A 13,645-nucleotide genomic window follows, 5' to 3' on the forward strand; every position below is an offset into this window, starting at 1 on the left:
AAAATTCATTTTTCCCCTTAATTAATTATGTTACACAAAGTCTCCACAAACAGTAAAATCGAATTAGTTGGCTATGAACCCACTGCTTCCATGTAAAACAGAATGTGGAGCTGGGGAGCTGGCCCAGCAGGGCTTCCCGCCAAGCCTGATGACCTAAGCTGGATCCCAGAGACTCAGGATGGAAGTAAAGAAGACTACTGTGAGTGGTCCTTGGAGCTCCCCACGCATGCTACAGCACACGTGCACGTGCATACATGCACACAATAAATAAATAAGAAATCCATAAATGACTCTTTAAAATGTGACGACAAGCAGGTCATAAAAAGATTCTCGCTCACGGCTTAAGGACTGAAGATGGAGAGTGGCTTCCATCCCCGGATCCTGCAGGTTAACCTCCTTGTCCCCCAGATCCTGCAGGTTAACCTCCTTGTCCCCCAGATCCTGCAGGTTAACCTCCTTGTCCCCCCGATCCTCCAGGTTAACCTCCTTGTCCCCCAGATCCTGCAGGTTAACCTCCTTGTCCCCAGATCCTGCAGATTAACCTCCTTGTCCCCAGATCCTGCAGGTTAACCTCCTTGTCCCCAGATCCTGCAGATTAACCTCCTTGTCCCCCAGATCCTGCAGGTTAACCTCCTTGTCCCCCAGATCCTGCAGGTTAACCTCCTTGTCCCTAGATCCTGCAGGTTAACCTCCTTGTCCCCAGATCCTGCAGATTAACCTCCTTGTCCCCCAGATCCTGCAGGTTAACCTCCTTGTCCCCCAGATCCTGCAGGTTAACCTCCTTGTCCCTAGATCCTGCAGGTTAACCTCCTTGTCCCCGGATCCTGCAGGTTAACCTCCTTGTCCCCAGATCCTGCAGGTTAACCTCCTTGTCCCCCGGATCCTGCAGATTAACCTCCTTGTTCCCCGGATCCTGCAGATTGACCTCCCTGCTGCTCTCAAGCAACTACGGAAGGCTACAAGCGCACTGTGGGCTGTCTCGGAGGGTGTATCCAGGAAGTTCTAGCTGAAGAGGGAAGCCACCTTGAGCCCAGGAGGACAGGGTTCATCTGACACCTATAGGTCGCACTCGATCACGACAGAAAGACAAGTAGGAACTCAGGGCAGGAACCTAGAGGCCAGAGCTGAAGCAGAGCCCACATTGGGACGCTGCTCACTGGCTAGCTTCCCCAGGTTGGCTCAGCTGCTTTTCTTACACAACCCTGGCCCACCTGCCTAGGGATGGCACCGCCTACAGTGGCTGGGCCTTCCTACATCAATTAAGAAAATGCCCCAGAGACCAACCCAATGGGAGCAGTTCCTCAGCTGAGGCTCCTCCCCCTTCCCAGAGGACTCCAGTTACATAAGCTGACAATAAACCAGCACAGTGGGTAATACCATTCCACAAGCTGGAGTCACAGAGTACGTGAAAAAGGAAGTGGGGAGATGTCAGCTGAACACCAGCACTCAAGTCTGTTTCCTAACAGCAAATACCACGTGACCAGGAGCCTACCTTCCCTCTGTCCATTCAAACAATGAACCAAATAAACACCACTTTGCTCAAACTGAGCTGTGGGGGCTTTGTCATCACAAGGAGAAAAGTAGCTACCAACCCTGCTGTGGTTCTGCCCCTCCAGCTACAAAATAACAGTGGGAGCGACGCCTGCTGTGAGTGATCCTTAATCAGGGCAGCAGGTGCAAACTACAGAGAAACGTCTGCAACTCGGTCATTTGATAAGGACATTCAAGATATGTAAAGAATTCCACAACTCAACAGGGATAATAAATAAATGAATAAATAAACAAGCAGGAGAGCAGATAAATAAATAAATAATAAATAAACGAGCAAACAAATGAACTGGTGTTTCTCCACCGAAGACCTACAAATAGCCAACCCATACACGAAAGGGTACTCTACAACACGAGTCAGGGTGAGGCAAGTCGAAGCTGCCATGAGATGCCACGGCACAGCCTTTATCACAGGTCTGGTGGCAATGCCAACCCCAGCTGTCCTGGAAGCTGCAGGAGGACAATCTGGGCTACAGAGTGACTGAATTCAGGAGGAACTTGTTCAACTTAGGGAAAATCTGTCCCAGAAGTTAAAATGTTTAAAGAGCTGGAGATCCAGTTTGTGGTAGAGCACAGAGCCTAGCATGTCCAAAGTCCTGGCTTCAGTCCTAGAACTGCCAAAAAAATCAAACGTCAGTGTGATGGTTAATCTTGAGCGTCACCTGATGAGATTCTGACTTGCCAATGAAAACCTCTCAGAGGGCATCTCTAGGGTCAGTTGAGGTGAAAAGATCTACCTTCTATGTGGGCCGCAGTAATCCTATGGGCGTGGCCTATACTCCTCACAGAGGAAACCCGTTGGACATCAGCCCTTACCTCTCAGCTTCCTCACTCAGGTAGGATGTGACCATCCACCTCCTATCACCATGACTACTGACAAAATAAACTTTTGCTTCCTTAAGGTCCTTCTTTTGGGAGTGGGTCTTTTTTGTTCGGTTCTTTTGTTTCCTTTTGTGTCCTCAGACAGGGTTTCATGTGCCTCAAGCTGACCTGAACCCCAGTCCTCCCACACCTGACCCTAAGAGTCTTTCAATGTGTCATTCACCAAACTATTACAACAAAGGAGGGACCCACCTTTCCCTGAGCCCTGGACAGATGTTCAGCATTTTTAAAGCACTGTTAAAAATTGCTGTTAGTGAGGGCGGGAGAGATGGCTCAGTGATTAAGAGCACATACTATTCTTTCACAGGTCCTGAGTTCTGCTCTCAGTACCCACATCAGGAAGCTCCAAACTCAACCTCGGGGATCTGACATTCTTCTGACCTCTGTGGGTACAGCAGTCACGTGCACAAACCCACATACAGATACACATATATACACATAAGTAAAACCTTTTAAGATGAAATTTTAAAACTGCTGTTAGTGCCAAGTTTTGTCAGTTTATAGGGTAAGCACTTCCGATGCTTATTTCTTATGCATAAACAAAGATGTCCAGGATAGGTGGCTGGGCTAATTAGTGAACTTGCCTTTACTGCCCAGACTGCCTTGGGCACACACACAGCCAGGCACCAGCGGGCTTGAGCACACCACAGACATTTTAAGATATTATGCAAAGATTGCCCTGGTGCCTCCTAGAAGCATTAGCCCTGCTGTTAGCCTCTGTAACATGCCTTGGTGAGCCCTTTCTGCCTTGACCAGAGGAAGACAGAGCACATCCCTTGTCAGAGGCACTACTGTGATCCGTGCTAAAAGGTAAAGTCATTACTGCTCCAAATCACAGGGCTTAGGACTGTGATTGGGGTGGGAGGTAGGGGGTAGAGCAAAGCACTTGACTGATGAAGAGGTCCCAGGGATCTGGAAGGCAGTCCCAGCAGCTCATACCCATTTCTGACTCCTGGCTTCGAGCTCCTGAGCAGCCTCACTTGTGTCTGGCACCAGTTTCAGGGCTCTGGAACTGTAGCATGACAGTGAAAGTTCTACCAACAGCTTGTGCCCAGACCCTGTGCCAGGGGCTGAGCTCCCAAACACCCAGTTTACTTATAGCACCAGGTTTCTGTATTAGTAACCTCTGCTTGACAACTCAAGATCTGGTGGTGGCCACTCAGCTCCCCCTCACCACACACACACACACACACACACACACACACACACACACACGCGCGCGCGCGCACGCGCACACACACACACACACACACACACACACACACCAGCAACAACTGAGCCTGACTTTAGCTGCACCTGGCACCTAACTCCTGAGCATTGTGCCAGGCACCCTGGCTCAGCTCACATCCCAACCCCAGGCAGTCACCCTAGCTGGCGGCCAGGCTAGTGAGCTGAGGCAAAGGTCAAGCTACCTAACAACTGAAGAAGCAGTCGAACAGCTAGCTGCATGAGACCAGTTTTTGAGGCGTTTCTGTCCAGGGAAAGAAAAGGCCCCTCAGCCATCTAAATGGTGACACAATGTGCATATAGAGCGTCCCACACAGCTCAGCGATTTTAAAGCATGGTGGACAGGGCTTGGGAGACGGTTCACTGAGTGCCTGCTGTGCAGGTACTGTGACCTGAATTCAAATCCCCAGGACCCAGGTGAAAAGCCAAGCAAATGTGTATCCCCAGTGCAGGGGTTGGGGGGTACCAGAGGCTCTCTGGGGCTTGCTGCGGCTCACTGGTCAGTCTATCTGAAAAGTGGTGAGCTCCAGCATGCACACATGCATAGACAACACACAAACCTGTCATGCCTGCCATGGACTAGTCAGGCATAATGTCTCATGTAATTCAGCATTTGGAAGGCAGAGGCAGGAGGATCACAAATTTGAGATCAACTTGGTTTACATGGCAAGTCTGAGGTCATCCTAGACTGTATATTAGTCTCAATCACACACAAACACACACACACACACTACTATCATACACAATTTGCAGAAATCTATAGGCCAATATGCTGAGTGTAAAAAAAGATTATATAAGCTTACATATTAAGTGAATATACTGCTATAATAGCCTCAAAATGACTAATTTTACCTATATAAAATGGATCAGTGGTTGGCAGGAACCACAAATGGCTAATACAAGGACATTCCTATGAGATTCATTTCTAAGAACTATAAAGTTAGAATCAAGGTGTGGTGGCTCAGACCTGTGACCCCAGCACTTGAGAAGTTGAGGCAAGAGCATCAGGAACATATGTCCAGCCTCAGCTTATAGTGGGGCTGCATAAAACCCTGTCTCAAAAATATAAAACATCATGTTGAAACCCCTTTCTTTATAGGCTACCCAAAAGTTTAATGAAAAAATACTGTAGTTTAGTTTTAATATTGTCAGTTTAAGGGTTTATACTATTTGTATTGTTGTTGTGGGAAAACATTTCTGAGACCGTGGCGTGATATGTTAATTTTCAAAAGACATTCTAATGAAATTATTGCAAAATGACAAATTCAAAACAACGAGAGGCCAGCCATGGTGGCGCAGGGCTATAATCCTGGTCTTTAAGAATCTTGGGCAGCACAATATGCGACAAGTTTTTGGCTGTTCTGAGTTACATAGTGAGACCATGTCTAAAAAAAGGCAGAGGGGGAGTCTCAAGGGAAGTGCAGTGAGTCCCCTTCCAGAGGTCCTGAGTTCAATTCCCAGCATCCACATGGTGGCTCACAGCCGTCTGTGATGAGGTCTGGTGCCCTCTTCTGGTCTGCAGGTGTACATGCAGAGAGAGTACTGCATTCTAATAAATAAATAAACCTTTAAAAAAAAGCCAGCTTCGAGCAGATGAGGGAGGGTGACTTGATCGGGGGAGGGGGAGGGAAATGGGAGGCGGTTGCAGGGAGGAGGCAGAAATCCTTAATAAATAAATAAATTAAAAAAAATAAAAATATGAAAAAAAAAGCCAGCTGTGTGACATACTGGTCATAATACCAGCACTGGCTACTGGTTTCCTTCAAGTATGAGGTGAATCTGGCCCAAATAGCAAATTCCAAGCCATCCTGGGATACTGAAAAGGGCTGGGGAGATGGCTTAGCCAGCACAGTGCTCACTGTTCAAGCATGAGCACCTGAGTTCAATCCTCAGGACCCATGTAGAAAAGCCAGGAGTGCCGGCAAGTGACATGACCTCAGCAGTAGGGAGACAAAGGCAGGACAGGACGGTCCCTTGGCCAGCAGAGCCTTATCAGCAAGTTCCAGGCCACTAAGAGATCCTGTATTAAAAAAATAAATAAATAAATAAATAAAAATTGATGCATGGGCCCGAGGAACAACACCTGAGGGTAACTTCTCACCGCCTCATGTATGTGCACACTCCCAAACAAGGACACATACATACACTTAACATACGCACATACACATACAAACCAGAGAGCAAGAGTGGAAGTCCACCCCTGGCCTTTACCTCTGCTAAGAAAGAAGTTAATTACACCGGGTAGAATGCTCGCCTAGCATGCAGGAGCTCTGGCCTCAGTCCCCAGTACTAAATAACACTGGACATGGTGGCGCATGCCCAACACTGGGAAGGTAGCAATGAGAAGATTAGGAGTTCAAGGCCAGCCTCCAATACATAGCAAGTTCAGACCAGCCCGGCCTACATGGGACCCTGACTCAAAAAGGGGGGGAGGGGTGTAGGTTAATAAATATATGAGCTCCAATACATTTGGCAGTTTCTTAAAAGTATTTATACCACTCGTGACTAATGGTTTTATATAAGTCTACTAACTGCCAGATGACCACACTTAAGTTTGGTGGTAAAAAATGTACTAAACATTTTTATTAGAGTTTTATTGGATTTTTACTTGAATGAAGTAATGGTACTTAATAGACTACAAAAATTTTCATTATATATGCCAGACACACAGAAAAAAAATGTAACGTTATATAATTGGCTCACCAGAAAGAAGATATCCCCGCCCCATATACCAGTCCTTTGTTCTTATTTGTTTGAGAGGGGCTCATGTAGCCCAGGCTGGCCTTAAACTTGTATATGGTCCATGTTGGTCTTGAACTCCTGATCTTCCACCTCCTGAGTGCTGGAATTACTGGTGTGTGTAAGCCACCATGCCCAGCTAAGGGCATCTTTTCTTACAGCCCAGAACAGCAAAACAAGCAACTCCTTTCTGGAGGAATGTGGCAGAGAGGAAGCATTCGCTAGACCCTATATCAGCGCATCTGATGAGAGGAAAAGAAAGCCAGGGATTAGGTCATCGAGTTCAGGAGTGGGAGACGTACCTAGAAAGGTGTGGCCCTTGATATAAGCAGGGTGTTGAATACCCTGTGAAAGGCAGCTTGGTCCACAGGGCAGTTCATGAGACGTGGTAGGCTCTCTGCGGGGCCCAGTCAGAGGTCATCAGATCATGGGGGAAACCCCTGAACCCGGCTGTGTGCCCTGGCTACTTCTCTCCTTGCTTCCTAGCCCTGACATAAACACTTTTGCTCCATCTGCCCTGTGTTCTCACGGTGACTAGGACCTCAGAAACTAAGAGACCAGTTGTAAATTAATGATCTCGAGTATATTGTTATAGTATCTGAAGGCCAACTAATACAGCAGCTACATCAAATGTGGCTGTTTCGCCGGGTGGTGGTGACCAAACCTTTAATCCCAGCACATTCCCAGAACTCTGTGAGCTAGGGCCAGCCTGGTCTACAAAGCAAATTTTAGGACAGCTGGGGCTACACAGAGAAACCCTGCCACAGTTAAAAAACAAAAACAAAACAATAAAAAGGAGGAGAGGAGAAGAAAAGAAAAAGCAGGAGGAGGAAATTAAAGCAACCAATTAAAGAATAAGTGATTCTCTGCCACATTCTTCATCAGGTGACGAAAAGAAGACAGGGAGAAGGGGCTGGGCTGTTCAGTGCAAGAAAGACTAAAAAGAAGAACTGCTCAACAACCAAGGAAGATTCTCTTCCTCTCATTCAGGCAGAAGAAAAAAACCCTCATGGGGCCCGCCTAGAAAACATACTAACCCTCCCCCAAATAACAGGAGGAGAGGGTCTCTTCTGTTGGGCCATCAGATCATGCACAAAAAAATCAAAGTATTTAGATAAGTAACAAGAGACATAGCTAGGGTTTGAATTTAAAAATGTTTATCAATGAAAATGCCCTTGAAAACCTTTATCAGAGTGGAAACAAGGTGGCACACAGCTACGATGACGGCATTGAAGAAACTGAGGCAGGGGGATTGTAAGCTTGAGGTCAGCTCTTGCTACAAAACAAAAGAAAACCGTAAGAATGGATTTTTGTAGCTTGCTACAATAAAGAAAAACAAACAAACGAAACCACAATAAGATGGATATCATTGTGGGGTATTTGATCACACTGTGTGGAAGGCACCTTCTGAGTCGGCTGGATAGGACCAGATGCTCTGGCTCACTGTACAGTTGGAGGATCCCAGGCCCAGGACACCTAGGGTCAAGCCCTTGTAGATTTCAGGTTTTAGATGCTGACATGTGCATGAGATGTCTTAGAGAAGTGTCCACTTTAAACATTAAATTCATATTTCATATGCATCTTACACACATGGCCTGAGTGTAATTATAAGCAATGTATTCAGGGTATCTGAGTTTTAACTATACCCTGTCAGAGGAGGTAGGCATGGGACATCCCACATGTGGTATCACATCAGGGCTCTAAAGTTTCAGATTCTGAAGCTCTCTGAGTTCTGGATGACAGGGCTCAGCCCATGCCTGGTGACCATCAAAGCTCTGCCTTAGCCTTCTTTTCTTAGGACCTCTCGCTGCCATTCCAAAGCTTAGGAGGAAATCATTCTCTCCACATCAAAGAGCTTAAGCAGCCAGAAGTATCCATTAATCAGCTAGTCCTCACATTCTTGTCTTGTCTTGTTTCCAAAGCAAAGTTGGAATTTAATAAGAGATCTGAATTCAGGTTTTAAGCATTAAAGTTGAGAAAAGAAAGCATTCAGGGGAAAAAGGCAAAGCGCCCAGGAATGTGGTGAGGTACCTCGTGCCATCATGTGGTAGGAGTGTCCCAGAGAAGCCTTGTTTTCAATTAATCCCACATCTAAGGCGGAGCGGCTTCTGCACATGTACTACCCTTATTTCAGTTCGCGCTAATGCTGTGCAATTTACTATTTGGGGAACTAAAACAAGCATGTATCAATACAGGGACTTTATCTCTTTTGCTTTTTTGTTTAATTTTTGTTTTCTGAGACAGGGCCCCCTATGTTACCTGAGCTGGCGGGGAACTTGCTATGTAAGACAGGCCGGCTGTGAACTCAGAGTGCTCTTGCCTTGGTCTTCTCGAGCTGGAATTATAAGAATCGCCACACACCCACACAGCTGGTTTTTCTTTTGAGCAGACACTGTATTACTTTGGGCAGGTGCGTGCCCTGGCACACGTGTGGTAGATGGTTCTCTCTATCGTGTGGAGCCGCAGGGAACTCATGGCACACGCGTGGGAGATGGTTCTCTCTATCGTGTGGAGCCGCATGGAATGGCCCACGTGTGGAGCCGCAGGGAATGGCCCACGTGTGGGAGTTGGTTCTCTCTATCGTGTGGAGCCGCAGAGAACGTGTCATGGCCCACGTGTGGTAGATGGTTCTCTCTGTCGTGTGGAGCCACAGGGAATGGCACACGTGAGGGAGATGGTTCTCTCTATCGTGTGGAGCCGCAGAGAACGCGTCATGGCCCACGTGTGGGAGATGGTTCTCTCTGTCGTGTGGAGCCGCAGGGAAGCGTCATGGCCCACGTGTGGGAGATGGTTCTCTCTGTCGTGTGGAGCCGCAGGGAATGGCCCACGTGTGGGAGATGGTTCTCTCTATCGTGTGGAGCCGCAGGGAAGCGTCATGGCCCACGTGTGGCAGATGGTTCTCTCTGTCGTGTGGAGCCGCAGGGAATGGCCCACGTGTGGGAGATGGTTCTCTCTATCGTGTGGAGCCGCAGGGAAGCGTCATGGCCCACGTGTGGGAGATGGTTCTCTCTGTCGTGTGGAGCCGCATGGAATGGCCCACGTGTGGGAGATGGTTCTCTCTGTCGTGTGGAGCCGTAGGGAAGCGTCATGGCCCACGTGTGGGAGATGGTTCTCTCTATCGTGTGGAGCCACAGGGAACTCATGGCATCGCACGCAGCCGCTGAGCCACCTCACCAGCCATCACCCGTCTCTCTCTCAGCAAAAGGGGGAAACCAAAACCAAAGTTTTCAGTGACTACTCTGCCCTCTCGTGAAAGGAACTCATAGCTAGCATCTATTTATTGTTTACTGACTTTCAGGTCACGCTCAAACGTTTTGCAAGAACTCTATTTGAATCAGACTGTTGACGTAGCTCAAGTAGGGAAAGGCACCTGCCACCAAGCCTGACAACCTCAGTTCAATCCCTGGGACCTACGTGGTGGAAAGAGAGAACCAACTCCCAAATTTGTACTCTGATCTCTACACACATGCTGTGACACCAACGCCACACACACACACCACAAATAAATACACACACATATGTACACACATACATACATACTTGTGATTTTAAAGGAAATTCCTTTGACTCTCCAGAGCGACTGTAGATATGATTATTTGGGAATCACTGAAGGTAGGACACCTGCCCAAGTGATCGCCTGTATTTAAGCTTCCTTCATGAGACAGGCAGCTTTAATGCCTCACTGAACCAGACTGACATCAGTGGCCACAACAACGCAGGCAATGCAGCCGGACAAGCTGACAGTCTGAGGCAGGCTTTGAACTTAGGAAACGGACCAAAAGCGCTGCTGTTCATATCTGCAACTTTCTCCAAGTAATGTTTCTGTCCTTAAATCTCAGGAATCAGCAGTCAGGTTGTGAATCCAGAGCAACGGCAGTGTCACGTAAGATTAAACAAACACTGATTCGAAATCAATATGACAAGGGCTTGTATTGGACTCTTCAGTTGACATGAAAGGCGCAGGAGCGGGGTCAGGCAGACAGTTCACTTCCCGATGCGATGTTCCAACCATACAGTAAGCCACTCTGGCACAGTGGCTCTTGACCTTCCTAATGCTTCGGCCTTAATACAGTTCCTCATGTTGAGGTGACCCCCAAACCTAAGATTATGTCATTACTACTTCATAACTGTAGTTTTGCTACCATTATGAATCGTAATGCACATATCTGATATGCACAATATCTGATATATGACCCTCCTGAAAGTAGCATTCAACCCCCCCCCAAAGAGGTCACAACCCACAGGTTGAGAACTTCTGCTCCAGTATCTGATCCTGGTGGTGGGAAAATAAGACGGCCTAAGAGATGCACTTCCTTAGCCAATGCTCAACCCATTGTGACCGCTTACTAAACGTCAGCAGTAACCCAGTAACGGTGATAGACGGGACAGTCGTGGAGGTGGGGGCAGAGGTGGGGACAGCAGAGTCCTCTGAACACAGCAAAAGTTCAACTGGAACCTCCATAGGGTCAGAAGCTCTGTGTGTGTGTGTGTGTGTGTGTGTGTGTGTGTGTGTGTGTGTGTGTGCGCACATGCATCTGTGTGTATACGTTTCTATGTGCTTTTTAATGGGTACTAAAAGAGCTACACCCCCAGCCCTTGTAAATATTATAATCAGCAAGAATGTTTTTAATAACTTGATATATTTCAATACTTTCAAAAAAGTATCTGAGGGGACTAAAGTGTAGATCAGTGGTACCTGGTTCACACACACACGTATGTAAGTTCAGAGGAGTGAGACTTCCTACGGTACCTGGAAAGGTATAAAACTTTACAGGACTCTTAATGGGTATTTTTTTCCCTGCAGAGAGCATTTTCATCGAGAAGTCATACCATAAGGCCAGTGAGATAGCTTGGCAGAGGAAGGTGCTTGCTGCCAAGCCTGACAGGACCCACATGGTGGAGGGCAAGAACTGACTTTTGCAAGTTGCCCTTTGACCTCCACACTGGCACTGAGGTACCCTTGTCCACATACATGCATACATGCACCCCCATCAGTTAATAAATTAAATTCTAATAAATTTTAAGACTATATCATAAACATAAGTGGGAGGTATAGTTTAACCACAACCACTATAAATAATTTAAAAAATACTTAAACTCTTACAAGCAACTTGTAAACGGTTTTCAAAACAAGGTCTCTTGTTTTGAATCTTAGGATAGTCCACTCCAACGCCAAAACCAAACCTCAACCATATCATCTTCACATATTACTACTAGGTTATTCTTCCTCTCTCTGAATGCTACCAGACATTAATACATTACATGGTGGCACACACCTGTAATACCAACATTTGGGAGCCTGAGGCAAGGGGATCATAAGTTCAAAGATGGCCTAGCCTACACAGTAAGTTCCAGGTCAGTTTGGGCCACATCGTGAAATTAAAAAAAAAAAATACAATGAAGGGGGGGAAAGAAAGGAGGGAGGGAGGAGAAAACCCTATTTTCCTTCCAGTATCTTTCAAGCTGTGTGTATAAATCAAGATGTAGATATGTATGTATATATATATACATATGACACGACTTGGTATTTAAAGACAATGTGATCTTTAAGTTTATAAAGAAAATCAAAGCTAAGTGCAGACCTTGCCTGGGAGGAGCTGCTGATGAAATCAGCTTAGGCATCTAAACTGCTGTGGTCTGCAAAGGAAAGAGAAAGGGATAAACACTAATCCTACCACAGGCAGCACTGGGGAGTATCAACATGCTCCCGCTTCAGTCACAGACTGAGGACTGCCTTGACGCTCTGCTCACAAGACCTGTTGAAATGTCACAGAACAAACGTGTTATTACTCCACGTGACTGCTGCTTGGAATCCTTACAAGTCACCCCTTCCTCAAAGGTGTTCATAAGATCTAGACACGTTGTGTTAGCGGTCTGTTTGAATGCAAACCTACTTCCTAGGAAAAGGACCATCCAAAATCTCCCAAACCATTACATGGCAGCTGAGGTCTTATTGACCAGGCATAGCGAATGCATTCATGCACCCGAAGTTTAATTCCTGGAGTATTTCTTACCCGATGCCAACAAGTGAACTTTGCCTCCTCACCTTTCTGCGAACCCACTATGCACAGACTTCCCTTTCAGAACTCCTGACGAGGATACAGTGATGGAGCAGAAGTAACAGCCGCGCAGGGAAAAGCAACCCTTAACTCCTCTAGTACCTCTTGGTCTTGTGTTCGAAGTTTCCCACGTCCAGAGGCAGACAGAATCCCGCCAAGCAGCAACGCCAGCTCCACAGAGTTGAAGCGAGTCCCTCCAAGCTCTCCCGCACCCCTTGTCATCCCCCAAAGACAAGCAGGGGAAACGGCATGGATTAATCGGAAGCCACAGGGCAAAAGAGAACAACTCCAAGTCCAGATGCTCACACAGAGGATGAAACCACCGAGGAAGCTGTATGAGGGGTGAGGCTGCAAGTCAACAGCCTGCGGAAGACACCTCCCCACTCCAGCCTAAATCCAAGCCGCCTGCGCCCTGTTGTCATAGCATTTTACAACGGAGGCTACTGCGCAAGTCAGACGCGGGGCCGCGGGGTCTGCTGGGTGTTGTAGTCCAGGCGGCCGACAGCGAGTGGAGGGAAAGAGAGGGTTCCTGGACGGTCCTTGATACCCTAAATGGCTGCAGGGTGGGATGGAGCAGGGCGCCCCTGAACCACTTGGGCAGCCTGTCCTTCACCGCGGCATCGGCGGAAGTCCCGCCTCCGCGGGGGGGCTACCACAGACCACGCCCTCCGTGCTTTAGTGTTCTGGTGTCTAGGCCAGAGACCCCGTGGCTTTACAATTTATATCGTTTTCTTTCTTGCGTTGGCCTTACTGCTGCGGCTAAGATTTCAGGCACCATACTGAATAAAGTAAAGAGCAGACCGCCTTGTTTCATTCCTCATTTAAGGGGGAAAAAAATAGTTCCAATTTCACCTCGTTTAGTATAATATTAGCTATGGGTTGGTTGTCAATTTGACACACCTGGGAAGGGCCGTCTCAACTGAAGAATGATTAGCCTGTAGGTATGTCTGGGGCATTTTCTTGACTGTTTATTGATGTAGAAGGATCCAGCCCCTGTGGGCTAGACAGGCAGGCCCGGGCTTTCTGAAAAAGGGAACCCAGCAGTAAGTATTCAGCACCATACCTGCACTAACTTCCTAAACTGTGAACGGTAACGGGTAAGATTAAACGGGCAATGCCGGCACACACACTTGATCTTGCTCACAGCAACAGAAAGAAAACTGCTATGTTGAGGCATGTCCACAACTTTC

At 47.3% G+C, this 13,645-nt stretch overlaps 1 protein-coding gene across 4 annotated transcripts in view; it reads right to left on the reverse strand.

The window, feature by feature from the left end:
• Positions 1–13,089, reverse strand: part of Bbs9 (Bardet-Biedl syndrome 9) — a 440,450-nt gene extending 427,361 nt beyond the window's left edge. For 3 of the 4 annotated variants that reach the window (XM_075966515.1, XM_075966512.1, XM_075966516.1), the window contains exon 1: positions 12,558–13,089. The gene's annotated coding sequence lies outside the window, so the exon portion shown is untranslated. Of the gene's footprint in view, positions 1–12,442 lie in introns of all 4 variants that reach the window. The other variant, XM_075966513.1, reaches the window with a different exon arrangement.
• Between the last annotated feature and the right edge of the window lie 556 nt (positions 13,090–13,645).

This window comes from Microtus pennsylvanicus, chromosome 3 (genome assembly GCF_037038515.1).
Source record: "Microtus pennsylvanicus isolate mMicPen1 chromosome 3, mMicPen1.hap1, whole genome shotgun sequence".
NCBI classification, from domain to species: Eukaryota; Metazoa; Chordata; class Mammalia; order Rodentia; family Cricetidae; genus Microtus; species Microtus pennsylvanicus.